Source organism: Coregonus clupeaformis, chromosome 36, assembly GCF_020615455.1.
Source record: "Coregonus clupeaformis isolate EN_2021a chromosome 36, ASM2061545v1, whole genome shotgun sequence".
Classification (NCBI taxonomy): Eukaryota; Metazoa; Chordata; class Actinopteri; order Salmoniformes; family Salmonidae; genus Coregonus; species Coregonus clupeaformis.
In genome coordinates, this window is record NC_059227.1 from 3573448 (window position 1) to 3590119 (window position 16672).

Here is a 16672-nt window from a genome sequence, read left to right on the forward strand (position 1 = left end):
AACAGTCTGTCTGTGCTAACTTTTCACACCTTGTACTTTGGAATATGACGCAGCATACAAGGAGTGGAGTGACGGCACAAAACAGGTCTGGATTTCAGGCTAGTGTCAAATGTCCACTTTGATGTAAAGAGCTCCCCTATATCGACAAAAACAATACGAACACTACTGTATGTAGCTATGATATGATGAGAAGAGTCCTTGATTTTGAGATAGAAAAGTGTTAGTTTCCTCTGTGTTGTTAGTTATCAGTGTCCTTTCAGCAGTTTCCATCTAACGCAATACTCATCTCAAGCCATAAATCACAGCCAAGCCTTGCAGTGACTCTTTCCACTGACTAGGGGCCGGGGTTAGTTAGGCCCATAGCCATGTGTTTAGAGAGTTGGGGCATTTAGGTTTCTGCATTATGATGCATTTACATGACAATACAGCATTCTATGGCAGCCATGTTAGCCCCCCATTAACATGACACTACAACATTATATGGCAGCCATGTTAGCCCCCCATTAACATGACACTACAACATTCTACGGCAGCCATGTTAGCCCCCCATTAACATGACACTACAATATTCTATGGCAGCCATGTTAGCCCCCCATTAACATGACACTACAACATTCTACGGCAGCCATGTTAGCCCTCCATTAACATGACACTACAACATTCTATGGCAGCCATGTTAGCCCCCCCATTAACATGACACTACAGCATTCTATGGCAGCCATGTTAGCCCCCCATTAACATGACACTACAACATTCTATGGCAGCCATGTTAGCCCCCATTAACATGACACTACAACATTCTATGGCAGCCATGTTAGCCCCCATTAACATGACACTACAACATTCTACGGCAGCCATGTTAGCCCCCATTAACATGACACTACAACATTCTATGGCAGCCATGTTAGCCCCCATTAACATGACACTACAACATTCTATGGCAGCCATGTTAGCCCCCCATTAACATGACACTACAACATTCTATGGCAGCCATGTTAGCCCCCATTAACATGACACTACAACATTCTATGGCAACCATGTTAGCCCCCCATTAACATGACACTACAACATTCTATGGTAGCCATGTTAGCCCCCCATTTACATAACAATACAACATTCTATGGCAGCCATGTTAAACCCCCATTAACATGACACTACAACATTCTATGGCAGCCATGTTAGCCCCCCATTAACATGACACTACAACATTATATGGCAGCCATGTTAGCCCCCCATTTACATAACAATACAACATTCTATGGCAGCCATGTTAGCCCCCCATTAACATGACACTACAACATTCTATGGCAGCCATGTTAGCCCCCCATTAACATGACACTACAGCATTCTATGGCAGCCATGTTAGCCCCCCATTAACATGACACTACAACATTCTATGGCAGCCATGTTAGCCCCCCATTAACATGACACTACAACATTCTATGGCAGCCATGTTAGCCCGTCATTTACATAACAATACAACATTATATGGCAGCCATGTTAGCCCCCCATTAACATGACACTACAACATTCTATTGCAGCCATGTTAGCCCCCCATTAACATGACACTACAGCATTCTATGGCAGTGTAACGATCCCGGCTGTCTGAGTCGGGTCCTGGTCGTAATCTCCAGTTTCCCGAGGGTTCGGGAACGCTCCGGGGAGCGCTCTGGTTTCCGCACCTGCTTCCCATTAGCAATCTGCACACCTGGGCCTAATCAGCACCTTTCTTAGGCTCTGGCCCAACATCCAGTTCCTGCCGGATCGTTAGCCATGAACAGTAGGTGTTCTGTGTATCAGTTTAGAGTGTTCTAGCGTGAGTTTGTTATTTTGTACTTTGTTGAGTTTTTGTGTTCTTACCTCCGTTTTTGTTCCACCTGCAGTCACACGTCCGGAACCTTCACCCCACCTCTGCCTGATGGTGGCGGCTGCCGAGCCATCACTGGACCCAGTACTGCACCCCCAACTACTCAACCACGCCGCCCGCTCTGTCCCTGGATTATACTGCACCTTTTGTCGTATCTAATAAACCCTCACCTTCGTTCAACTCTCCTTGTCCTGGTCTGCTTTTTGGGTTCTGGCTGAGGGAACTGTGACAGAACGATCCGGCTAAATATGAACCCAGCGGACCTGGACTCTGTTCGCCAGGCCATTACCCAGCAGGAGAAGATGTTGGGCCATCATAGCATGGTACTACAGGAGATCGCGTTGTCAGTTCGGAACCTTTCTACCGGCCTGACGGAGGTCCAGAACCAACGCCAGTGTCCGGTGGAGGACTCACTACCGGTTTCACCCATCTCGCCTGCCGCTTCTGAAGTTGTGTCCCTCCGTGAGCCCAAGGTTCCGAACGCCGGATAAATATGAGGGGAGCTGGGAAGATGCCGTTCCTTCCTTATGCAGTGTGGATTAGTGTTCGATCTACAGCCCTACTCTTATGCCACTGACAAGGCTAGGATAGCCTTTTTGATTGAGTTGCTGCGTGGTCGGCGCTGGAGTGGGCTTCAGCCGTTTGGGAACGACAGGATCCCTGCATGGCTTCATACCAGGGTTCACGGCCGAGATGAGGAAGCTCTTCGACCATTCCGTCCGAGGGAGGGGACGCAGCTAGGCGTCTGTTTTCTCTTCACCAAGGAACTGCGCAGCGTGGCCGACTTCGTGATCGAGTTCAAGACGTTGGCTGTGGAGAGTGGGTGGAACGAGGAGTCTTTGCAAGCGGCCTTTTACCAGGGCCTGTCGGAGCAGCTCAAGGATGAGTTGATCTCCTATCCGGAGCCTAGTGACCTGGACAGCTTGGTAGCCTTGTCTATTCGGGTGGATAATCGAGTCCGAGAGCCGAAGGAGGGAGAAGCAATGGGGTCCGTCCAATCGATCAGCTTCTCAGTTCCCAGTCGGGTCGGGTGGTGGACCAGAACACGTCGATCATTCTCCACCACTAAGGATTAGTGGAGAGGACCTCTCTCCCGATTCTGAACCCATGCAAGTGGGGGCGGCACGGGTTAACCAAGGAGGAGCGTCAACATAGACGTAAGACCAACTGCTGCCTCTACTGTGGTCGCTCGAGACATTACATCTCCACTTGTTCCCGGCGGTCGTCAAACTGCCCGGCTCGCTAAAGTTGGGAGGACTTTTAGCGAGCCAGTTTCAACCTCTCAGTACCTCTGTCAGACCCCGCTTCCCGGCTACCCTTGTGAACAGGAATCAGAGCTTAGCGCTTAACGCTTTTATCGATTCAGGTGCCGATGGAAGCTTTCTTGATGCCGAAGTTGGTGGGAACAGCTGGGGCTTTCCAAGGAGCAATTGCCGGAAGCCATTAAGCGACCACTCCTGAACGGCAGTAGTCTGGCACGATCACGATGAGGACTGAACCGGTTAAGATGCGGTTGTCGGGAATCATTCGGAGATGATTTCATTTTTCATTCTGCCGTCTTCCCATGTTCCTCTGGTCCTTGGATACCCCTGGCTGAAGGAACACAATCCCACGTTCGATTGGGTGACGGGCAAGGTAACGAGTTGGAGCCTTGATTGTTATGCTAACTGTCTCAAGACTGCCTGCCCCCATTCGGTTCCCAGTCAGGTGATTGAGGCTAAACCCCCAGATTTGTCCCTGGTTCCCGAGACATATCACCGATTTGGGGAAGTTTTCAGTAAGCAGAAGGCTCTGTCACTTCCTCCCCACCGACCATATGATTGTGCCATCAACCTGGTTCCTGGAGCTGTCTACCCCAAGGGAAGGTTATACAGTATCTCCCGACCTGAACGTGAGGCGTTGGAGACCTACATCAAGGAGTCCCTAGCTGCTGGTCTCGTTCGGCCCTCGTCATCACCCCTGGGGGCAGGATTCTTCTTTGTGGGAAAGAAGGATGGCTCTCTTCGACCGTGTATTGATTATCGGGGGGTTGAATGACATCACGGTCAAGAACAAGTATCCCCTGCCCTTGATGAGTTCTGCCTTCGACTCCTTACAGGGTGCTACGGTGTTCACCAAGCTAGACCTAACGCAATGCGATCACCTGGTCCGGATCAGAGAGGGGGACGAGTGGTTGACGGGTTTCAATACACCGATGGGTCACTTCGAGTATCAGGTGATGCCGTTTGGACTGACCAATGCTCCAGCGGTATTCCAGAGTATGGTGAACGACGTCCTGAGAGATATGATCGGTCTCTTCGTGTTTGTTTACCTGGATGACATCCTGATCTTCTCGAAGGAACCTTCCGACCACGTCCAGCATGTCCGGCAGGTTCTGCAGCGATTGTTGGAGAATCGTCTGTTCGTGAAGGCCGAGAAGTGCGAGTTTCACGCCCACACTACATCCTTTCTCGGTACATCATCTCCAGGGGTGAGATTAGGATGGATCAGGAGAAGGTTAGAGCGGTTCTGGAATGGGTCCAGCCCGGTACGAGATTGCAACTCCAGAGATTTTTGGGGTTTGCGAATTTCTACCGCAGATTCATCCGGGATTACAGCCGTGTGGCCGCTCCATTAACTGCCTTGACTTCCAGTATCAGGACCTTCAAGTGGAATCCGGAGGCGGATCGGCGTTTCTGGATTTGAAGAGGCGATTCACCAACGCACCGATTCTCTCTCAACCGGACACGGCCCGTCAGTTCGTCGTTGAAGTGGACGCGTCTGATGTGGGGAGTTGGCGCCATCCTGTCGCAGCGATGCTCCACGGACAGTAAACTCCATCCCTGCGCCTACTACTCTGCGTCGCCTTTCGCCTGCAGAGAGGAATTACGATGTGGGTAACCGGGAGCTTCTCGCGGTGAGACTTGCCTTGGAGGAGTGGCGCCACTGGTTGGAGGGGCGGAGCAACCGTTTATTGTCTGGACTGACCACAAGAATCTTGCTTACGTGCAATCGGCTAAACGTCTCAACTCCCGTCAGGCCAGGTGGGCGTTGTTTTTCGGACGATTCAAGTTTGCCCTGACGTTCCGACCTGGATCTAAGAACGGCAAGGCGGGACGCCTTGTCCCGGATGTTCTCCAAGACGGAGGAGAGTGGGTCCAAGACCGAGACTATTCTCCCCCGGAACTGCGTCGTGGGAGCAGTGATGTGGAAGATTGAGGAGGAGGTGCTGGCGCCCTTCGGACTCAGCCCGGTCCCCGTAACGGTCCACCCGGTCGGTTGTTTGTGCCTGAGTCGGGTTCGTCCTGCTGTCCTCAAATGGTCCCACGCCAGCAAGATGGCTTGTCACCCGGCGTGGCTCGGACTATAGGCGTTTCTTCGCAGACGTTTTTGGTGGCCTGCCATGGCCGAGGATACTCGGGGTTTTGTTGCTGCCTGTCCAGTGTGTGCGCAGAATAAGAGTACCAATCGGGCCCAGCTCTGGACTACTTCACCCCCTTCCTATTCCCCGGCGTCCATGGTCGCATCTGGCCCTGGACTTCGTCACGGGGTTGCCCGCTTCTGAGGGGAACACGGTCGTTCTGACTATCGTGGACAGATTCAGCAAGTTCGCCCACTTTGTGCCTATTGCCAAGCTTCCCTCTGCCTCGGAGGCGTCCGAGATCCTGGTTAGGGAGGTTTTCAGGGTCCACGGTTTGCCCAGTGATATCGTTTCCGACCGTGGCCCTCAGTTTACCTCTGCTGTCTGGAAGTCCTTCTGTTTGGCCATTGGAGCTACAGTCAGTCTCACATCTGGTTTTCACCCCCAATCCAATGGTCAGGCGGAGAGAGCCAACCAGAAGATGGAATCCACGCTACGCTGTCTGGTCTCTTCCAACCCCACCTCCTGGGCCTCTCAGTTGCCTTGGGTTGAGTATGCCCACAATACTCTCCCTACATCTGCCACTGGGATGTCTCCCTTCCAGTGCCTGTATGGCTACCAACCTCCCCTGTTCCCTTCTCAGGAGAAGGAGCTCTCAGTGCCTTCTGTTCAGGCCCATATTCGGGCGTTGCCACCCCGGACCTGGCATCGGGCCAGAAAGGCACTCCTTAGAGGTTCGGACCGGTATCAGCTCCAGGCGAATCGTCGCCGGATCCCCGCTCCCACCTATACCATCGGAGATAGGGTTTGGTTGGCCACACGGGATCTTCCGTTACGGACTGAGTCTAGGAAGTTGTTACCGAAGTTTATTGGTCCGTTTGTGGTGGAGAAGGTGATCAATCCAGTGGCAGTGCGACTCAAACTACCGAGGACGCTCAGAGTCCATCCCACCTTTCATGTCTCCTGCCTCAAGCCTGTCTTCCTCAGTCCTCTGTTGCCTCCTCCGCCTCCTCCTCCTCCTCCTCGGATGATCGGAGGTGGTCCTGCCTACACGGTGCGTCGCATTATGGATTCCAGACGGCGGGGCCGGGGTTTCCAGTATCTCGTGGACTGGGAGGGGTATGGTCCTGAAGAGAGGAGTTGGATTCCGCGGCGACAGGTCCTAGATGCGGATCTCATCAGGGACTTTACCGCCTCCATCCTGGCGCTCGGGGGAGTCCGCCCGGTGGCGTTCGGTCGGAGGGGGTACTGTAACGATCCCGGCTGTCTGAGTCGGGTCCTGGTCGTAATCTCCAGTTTCCCGAGGGTTCGGGAACGCTCCGGGAGCGCTCTGGTTTCGCACCTGCTTCCCATTAGCAATCTGCACACCTGGGCCTAATCAGCACCTTTCTTAGGCTCTGGCCCAACATCCAGTTCCTGCCGGATCGTTAGCCATGAACAGTAGGTGTTCTGTGTATCAGTTTAGAGTGTTCTAGCGTGAGTTTTGTTATTTTGTACTTTGTTGAGTTTTTGTGTTCTTACCTCCGTTTTTGTTCCACCTGCAGTCACACGTCCGGAACCTTCACCCCACCTCTGCCTGATGGTCGGCGGCTGCCGAGCCATCACTGGACCCAGTACTGCACCCCCAACTACTCAACCACGCCGCCCGCTCTGTCCCTGGATTATACTGCACCTTTTGTCGTATCTAATAAACCCTCACCTTCGTTCAACTCTCCTTGTCCTGGTCTGCTTTTGGGTTCTGGCTGAGGGAACTGTGACAGGCAGCCATGTTAGCCCCCCATTAACATGACACTACAACATTCTATGGCAGCCATGTTAGCCCCCCATTAACATGACACATCAACATTCTATGGCAGCCATGTTAGCCCCCCATTAACATGACACGTCAACATTCTATGGCAGCCATGTTAGCCCCCCATTAACATGACACTACAACATTCTATGGCAGCCATGTTAGCCCCCATTAACATGACACTACAACATTCTATGGCAGCCATGTTAGCCCCCCATTAACATGACACGTCAACATTCTATGGCAGCCATGTTAGCCCCCCATTAACATGACACGTCAACATTCTATGGCAGCCATGTTAGCCCCCCATTAACATGACACTACAACATTCTATGGCAGCCATGTTAGCCCCCCATTAACATGACACTACAACATTCTATGGCAGCCATGTTAGCCCCCCATTAACATGACACTACAACATTCTATGGCAGCCATGTTAGCCCCCATTAACATGACACGACAACATTCTATGGCAGCCATGTTAGCCCCCCATTAACATGACACGTCAACATTCTATGGCAGCCATGTTAGCCCTCCATTAACATGACACTACAACATTCTATGGCAGCCATGTTAGCCCCCCATTTACATAACAATACAACATTATATGGCAGCCATGTTAGCCCCCCATTAACATGACACTACAACATTCTATGGCAGCCATGTTAGCCCCCCATTAACATGACACTACAGCATTCTATGGCAGCCATGTTAGCCCCCCATTAACATGACACTACAACATTCTATGGCAGCCATGTTAGCCCCCCCATTAACATGACACTACAGCATTCTATGGCAGCCATGTTAGCCCCCCATTAACATGACACTACAACATTCTATGGCAGCCATGTTAGCCCCCCATTAACATGACACATCAACATTCTATGGCAGCCATGTTAGCCCCCCATTAACATGACACGTCAACATTCTATGGCAGCCATGTTAGCACCCCATTAACATGACACTACAACATTCTATGGCAGCCATGTTAGCCCCCCATTAACATGACACTACAACATTCTATGGCAGCCATGTTAGCCCCCCATTAACATGACACGTCAACATTCTATGGCAGCCATGTTAGCCCCCCATTAACATGACACTACAACATTCTATGGCAGCCATGTTAGCCCTCCATTTACATAACAATACAACATTATATGGCAGCCATGTTAGCCCCACATTAACATGACACTACAACATTCTATGGCAGCCATGTTAGCCCCCCATTAACATGACACGTCAACATTCTATGGCAGCCATGTTAGCCCCCCATTAACATGACACGTCAACATTCTATGGCAGCCATGTTAGCCCTCCATTAACATGACACTACAACATTCTATGGCAGCCATGTTAGCCCCCCATTTACATAACAATACAACATTATATGGCAGCCATGTTAGCCCCACATTAACATGACACTACAACATTCTATGGCAGCCATGTTAGCCCCCCATTAACATGACACTACAGCATTCTATGGCAGCCATGTTAGCCCCCCATTAACATGACACTACAACATTCTATGGCAGCCATGTTAGCCCCCCATTAACATGACACTACAGCATTCTATGGCAGCCATGTTAGCCCCCATTAACATGACACTACAACATTCTATGGCAGCCATGTTAGCCCCCATTAACATGACACATCAACATTCTATGGCAGCCATGTTAGCCCCCATTAACATGACACGTCAACATTCTATGGCAGCCATGTTAGCACCCCCATTAACATGACACTACAACATTCTATGGCAGCCATGTTAGCCCCCATTAACATGACACTACAACATTCTATGGCAGCCATGTTAGCCCCCCATTAACATGACACGTCAACATTCTATGGCAGCCATGTTAGCCCCCCATTAACATGACACTACAACATTCTATGGCAGCCATGTTAGCCCTCCATTTACATAACAATACAACATTATATGGCAGCCATGTTAGCCCCCCATTAACATGACACTACAACATTCTATGGCAGCCATGTTAGCCCCCCATTAACATGACACTACAGCATTCTATGGCAGCCATGTTAGCCCCCCATTAACATGACACTACAACATTCTATGGCAGCCATGTTAGCCCCCATTAACATGACACTACAGCATTCTATGGCAGCCATGTTAGCCCTCCATTAACATGACACTACAGCATTCTATGGCAGCCATGTTAGCCCCCCATTAACATGACACTACAACATTCTATGGCAGCCATGTTAGCCCCCCATTAACATGACACTACAGCATTCTATGGCAGCCATGTTAGCCCCCCATTAACATGACACTACAATATCCTACGGCAGCCATGTTAGCCCCCCATTAACATGACACTACAGCATTCTACGGCAGCCATGTTAGCCCGCCATTAACATGACACTACAGCATTCTATGGCAGCCATGTTAGCCCCCCATTAACATGACACTACAACATTCTATGGCAGCCATGTTAGCCCCCCATTAACATGACATGTCAACATTCTATGGCAGCCATGTTAGCCCCCCCATTAACATGACACGTCAACATTCTATGGCAGCCATGTTAGCCCCCCATTAACACTGCATGGGGAATATAATCATTAGCTATGAAATGGAATGTCTAGAATTTAGAACAATATTCAACATTCTAAAAGTGGGGCCTAACTCTAAATATATGGCTCTGATGGCGTCTCCATACTTTCTGTTCCGTTTTCAGTCTCTTGACTGAGTAATGCTGAGTTGTTCTGAGAAACGGATCAGCATTTCTGTGACCTGGATAGAGAGGAGTGGGTGGACAGTGTCTACCTCCCATAGGGCACCCGTTTGAGCCATCTCTGTCTGCTTCCTCAGTCATAGGGTGATTTTAAATACTGACTGGCTTTCATCAAGCTGCCCACTTAAGAAAAAGCTTCAAACTGTAACCGGTGCCTGCAACCTGGTTCAGGTTATCAGTTAACCCCCTAGGGTAATTACAAACAGCACAGGAATGAAATCATCAACATGTATTGATCACATCTTTACTAATGCTGCAGAAATTAGCTTGAAGTCAGTATCCAGATCCATCGGATGTAGTGATCACAATATAGTAGCCATATCTAGGAAAACCAAAGTTCCAATGGCTGGGCCTAATATTGTGTATAAGAGGTCATACAAGTTTTGTAGTGATTCCTATGTTGTTGATGTAAAGAAAATGTGTTGGTCCGTGGTGTGTAATGAGGAGCAAATAGACGCTGCACTTGACACATTTATGAAATTGCTTATTCCAGTTACTAATAAGCATGCACCCGTTAAGAAAATGACTGTAAAAACTGTTAAATCCCCGTGGATTGATGAGGAATTGAAAAATGGTATGGTTGAGAGGGATGAGGCAAAAGGAATGGCAAATAAGTCTGGCTGCACGACAGATTGGCAAACGCACTGCAAATTGAGAAATCATGTGACTAAACTAAATAAAAAGAAGAAGAAACTATACTATGAAACAAAGATAAATGACAAAGAATGATAGTAAAAAGCTTTGGAGCACCTTCACTGAAATTCTGGGGAAAAAAGGCAAACTCAGCTCCATCATTCATTGAATCAGATGGCTCATTCATCACAAAACCGAATGATATTGCCAACTACTTTAATGATTTTTTTCATTGGCAAGATTAGCAAATTTAAGCATGACATGCCAGCAACAAACGCTGACACTACACATCCAAGTATATCTAACCAAATTATGAAAGAAAAGCGTTGTAATTTTGAATTCCGTAAAGTGAGTGTGGAAGAGGTGAAAAAATGGTCTATCAACAATGTCAAGCCACTGGGGTCTGACAATTATAATAGCGGACGATATTGCCACTCCTATTTGCCATATTTCAATTTAAGCCTACTAGAAAGTGTGTGCCCCCAGGCCTGGAGGGAAGCAAAAGTAATCCCGCTACCTAAGAATAGTAAAGCCCACTTTACTGGCTCAAATAGCCGACCAATCAGCCTGTTACCAACCCTTAATAAACTTTTGGAAAAAAATGTGTTTGACCAGATACAATAATATTTTACAGTAAACAAATTGACAACAGGCTTTCAGCACGCATATAGGGAAAGACATTCAACAAGCACAGCACTTACACAAATCACTGATGATTGGCTGAGAGAAATTGATGATAAAAATATTGTGGGGGCTGTTTTGTTAGTCTTCAGTGCGGCTTTTGACATGATCGATCATATAGTCTGCTGCTGGAAAAACGTATGTATGTGTTATGGCTTTACACCCCCTGCTATATTGTGGATACAGAGTTACCTGTCTAACAGAACACAGAGGATGTTCTTTAATGGAAGCCTCTCCAACATAATCCAGGTAGAATCAGGAATTCCACAGCGCAGCTGTCTAGGCCCCTTACTTTTTTCAATCTTTACTAACGACATGTCTATGTATGCGGATGACTCAACACTATACACGTCAGCTACTACAGCGACTGAAATGACTGCAACACTTAACAAAGAGCTACAGTTAGTTTCAGAGTGGATGGCAAGGAATAAGTTAGTCCTAAATATTTCTAAAACTAAAAGCATTGTATTTGGAACAAATCATTCACTAAACCCTAAACCTAACCCTAACTAAATCTTGTAATAAATAATGTGGAAATTGAGCAAGTTGAGGTGACTAAACTGCTTGGAGTAACCCTGGACTGTAAACAGTCATGGTCAAAACATATTGATACAACAGTAGCTAAGATGGGGAGAAGTCTGTCCATAATTAAGCGCTGTTCTGCCTTCTTAACAGCACTATCAACAAGGCAGGTCCTACAGGCCCTAGTTTTGTCGCACCTGGACTACTGTTCGTGTGGTCAGGTGCCACAAAATGGGACTCAGGAAAATTGTAATTGGCTCAGAACAGGGCAGCATGGCTGGCCCTTGGATGTACACATAGAGCTAACATTAATAATATGCATGTCAATCTCATGGCTCAAAGTGGAGGAGAGATTGACTTCATCACTACTTGTATTTATGAGAGGTATTGACGTGTTGAATGCACCGAGCTGTCTGTTTAAACGACTAGCACACAGCTGAGACACCCATGCATACCCCACAAGACATGCCACCAGAGGTCTCTTCACAGTTCCCAAGTCCAGAACAGACTATGGGAGGCGCACAGAACTACATAGAGCCATGACTACATGGAACTCTATTCCACATCAAGTACAGTGGGGGGAAAAAGTATTTAGTCAGCCACCAATTGTGCAAGTTCTCCCACTGAAAAAGATGAGAGAGGCCTGTAATTTTCATCATAGGTACACGTCAACTATGACAGACAAATTGGAGAAAAAAAAAATCCAGAAAATCACATTGTAGGATTTTTTAATGAATTTATTTGCAAATTATGGTGGAAAATAAGTATTTGGTCACCAACAAACAAGCAAGATTTCTGGCTCTCACAGACCTGTAACTTCTTCTTTAAGAGGCTCCTCTGTCCTCCACTCGTTACCTGTATTAATGGCACCTGTTTGAACTTGTTATCAGTATAAAATACACCTGTCCACAACCTCAAACAGTCACACTCCAAACTCCACTATGGCCAAGACCAAAGAGCTGTCAAAGGACACCAGAAACAACATTGTAGACCTGCACCAGGCTGGGAAGACTGAATCTGCAATAGGTAAGCAGCTTGGTTTTAAGAAATTAACTGTGGGAGCAATTATTAGGAAATGGAAGACATACAAGACCACTGATAATCTCCCTTGATCTAGGGCTCCACGCAAGATCTCACCCCGTGGGGTCAAAATGATCACAAGAACAGTGAGCAAAAATCCCAGAACCACACGGGGGGACCTAGTGAATGACCTGCAGAGAGCTGGGACCAAAGTAACAAAGCCTACCATCAGTAACACACTACGCCGCCAGGGACTCAAATCCTGCAGTGCCAGACGTGTCCCCCTGCTTAAGCCAGTACATGTCCAGGCCCATCTGAAGTTTGCTAGAGTGCATTTGGATGATCCAGAAGAGGATTGGGAGAATGTCATATGGTCAGATGAAACCAAAATAGAACTTTTTGGTAAAAACTCAACTCGGTCGTGTTTGGAGGACAAAGAATGCTGAGTTGCATCCAAAGAACACCATACCTACTGTGAAGCATGGGGGTGGAAACATCATGCTTTGGGGCTGTTTTTCTGCAAAGGGACCAGGACGACTGATCCGTGTAAAGGAAAGAATGAATGGGGCCATGTATCGTGAGATTTTGAGTGAAAACCTCCTTCCATCAGCAAGGGCATTGAAGATGAAACGTGGCTGGGTCTTTCAGCATGACAATGATCCCAAACACACCGCCCGGGCAACGAAGGAGTGGCTTCGTAAGAAGCATTTCAAGGTACTGGAGTGGCCTAGCCAGTCTCCAGATCTCAACCCCATAGAAAATCTTTGGAGGGAGTTGAAAGTCCGTGTTGCCCAGTGAAAGCCCCAAAACATCACTGCTCTAGAGGAGATCTGCATGGAGGAATGGGCCAAAATACCAGCAACAGTGTGTGAAAACCTTGTGAAGACTTACAGAAAACGTTTGACCTGTGTCATTGCCAACAAAGGGTATATAACAAAAGTATTGAGAAACTTTTGTTATTGACCAAATACTTATTTTCCACCATAATTTTCAAATAAATTCATTAAAAATCCTACAATGTGATTTTCTGGATTTTTTTTCTCAATGTGTCGGTCATAGTTGACATGTACCTATGATGAAAATTACAGGCCTCTCATCTTTTTAAGTGGGAGAACTTGCACAATTGGTGGCTGACTAAATACTTTTTTTCCCCACTGTAGCTGATCTACCCTCTAAAAAATAATAATACTTTTTTTTTTTAAAGACCAGTGGCAACATTTTGTAAAAATAGAGAAGAGTAACGGTCCAAGGCTACTGCCCTGAGGGACACCACACTGTACATATCTGATGTTAGAGAAGTTTCCATTGAAGAACACTTTGAGTTCTATTGGATAAATAACTCTCCAACCATGTGATGGCAGGTGATGTAAAGCCATAGCAAGTGAGTTTATTCAATAACAATTTATGGTCAAAAACATCAAAGGCTGCACTTAAATCTATCAATAGAGCTCCAACTATCATTTTATTATCCATTTCTTTTGACCAATCATCTGTCATCTGAGTCAGTGCAGTACAAGTTGAGTGGCCTTCTCTAAATGTACGCTGAAAGTCAGTAGTTAACTTGTTCTCTGAAAAATAGCATTGTATTTGGTCTGCTTCCTCTGTTACGTGTCTGCCGTTGTCTCTGTTCTCAGCATTACTGGTGTTGTCATCCTTTCCAATGACCGGATAGGCCTTTCTCTATTTACAAGGCCTGACGTGATTAAATGACATAATGGGTTTCTGGATGCTCTCTAGAGATGTATACGATTTTTTATGTTACTCACACATCTTCCACGACGAAGCACAATTAGTAGAAACTTTTCAGATTACTTTTCAGATCTCAACCTTTTCTCTGGAAGAATCTTTATTTTATTTTTATTTCACCTTTATTTAACCAGGTAAGCCAGTTGAGAACAAGTTCTCATTTACAACTGCGACCTGGCCAAGATAAAGCAAAGCAGTGCGATAAAAACAACAACACATAGTTACATATGGGGTAAACAAAACATAGTCAAAAATACAACAGAAAATATATATACAGTGTGTGCGAATGTAGTAAATTATGGAGGTAAGGCAATAAATAGGCCATAGTGCAAAATAGTTTCAATTTCGTATTAACACTGGAATGATAGATGTGCAAATAGAGATACTGCAGTGCAAATTAGCAAAATAAATAACAATATGGGGATGAGGTAGTTGGATGGGCTAATTACAGATGGGCTGTGTAGAGGTGCAGTGATCGGTAAGCTGCTCTGACAACTGACGCCTAAAGTTAGTGAGGGAGATAAGAGTCTCCAGCTTCAGAGATTTTTGCAGTTCTTTCCAGTCATTGGCAGCAGAGAACTGGAAGGAATGGCGGCCAAAGGAGGTGTTGGCTTTGGGGATGACCAGTGAGATATACCTGCTGGAGCGCAGACTACGGGTGGGTGTTGCTATGGTGACCAGTGAGCTAAGATAAGACAGGGATTTGCCTAGCAGTGATTTATAGATGACCTGGAGCCAGTGGGTTTGGCGACAAATATGTAGTGAGGGTGAAGGAGGCTTTGTTGCGAAATAGGAAGCCGATTCTAGATCTAACTTTTGATTGGAGATGCTTAATGTGAGTCTGGAAGGAGAGTTTACAGTCTAACCAGACACCTAGGTATTTGTAGTTGTCCACATACTCTAGGTCAGACCTGCCGAGAGTAGTGATTCTAGTCGGGTGGGCGGGTGCAAGCAGCGTTTGGTTGAAGAGCATGCATTTAGTTTTACTAGTGTTTAAGAGCAGTTGGAGGCTACGGAAGGAGTGTTGTTTGGCGTTGAAGCTCGTTTGGAGGTTTGTTAACAGTGTCCAATGAAGGGCCAGATGTATACAAAATGGTGTCGTCTGCATAGAGGTGGATCCGAGCGTCACCAGCAGCAAGAGCAACATCATTGATATACACAGAGAATAGAGTCGGCCCGAGAATTGAACCCTTTGGCACCCCCATAGAGACTGCCAGAGGTCCAGACAACAGGCCCTCCGATTTGACACAATGAACTCTATCTGAGAAGTAGTTGGTGAACCAGGCGAGGCAGTAATTTGAGAAACCAAGGCTATTTAGTCTGCCAATAAGAATGCGGTGGTTGACAGAGTCAAAAGCCTTGGCCAGGTCGATGAAGATGGCTGCGCAGTACTGTCTTTCATCGATCAGGGTTATAATATCGTTTAGGACCTTGAGCGTGGCTGAGGTGCACCCATGACCAGCTCGGAAACCAGATTGCATAGCGGAGAAGGTACGGTGGGATTCGAAATGGTCGGTGATCTGTTTGTTAACTTGGCTTTCAAAAACTTTCGAAAGGCAGGGCAGGATGGATATAGGTCTGTAACAGTTTTGATCTAGAGTGTCACCCCCTTTGAAGAGGGGGATGACCGCGGCAGCTTTCCAATCTCTGGGGATCTCAGACGTTACGAAAGAGAGGTTAAACAGGCTAGTAATAGGGGTTGCGACAATTTCGCCGGCTAATTTTAGAAAGAAAGGGTCCAGATTGTCTAGCCCAGCTGATTTGTAGGGGTCCAGATTTTTCAGCTCTTTCAGAACATCAGCTGTCTGAGTTTGTGTAAAGGAGAAGCGGCGGGGCGGGGGCATGGGCAAGTTGCAGCGGAGGGTGCAGAGTTGGTGGCCGGGGTAGTGGTAGCCAGGTGGAAAGCATGGCCAGCCGTAACAAAATGCTTGTTGAAATTCTCTCTTATTGTAGATTTATCGGTGGTGACAGTGTTTCCTAGCCTCAGTGCAGTGGGCAGTTGGGAGGAGGTGCTCTTATTCTCCATGGACTTTACAGTGTCCCAAAACTTTTTGGAGTTGCACATTTCTGTTTGAAAAAGCTAGCCTTTGCTTTCCTAACTGATTGTGTATATTGGTTCCTGACTTTCCTGAAAAGTTGCATATCGCGGGAGCTGTTCGATGCTAATGCAGTACGCCACAGGATGTTTTTGTGCTGGTCAAGGGCAGTCAAGTCTGAGGAGAACCAGGGGCTATATCTGTTCTTAGTTCTGACATTTTAAGATTGAGGGGAAAGCACTTTTAAAGAACAACCAGGCATCCTCTACTGACGGA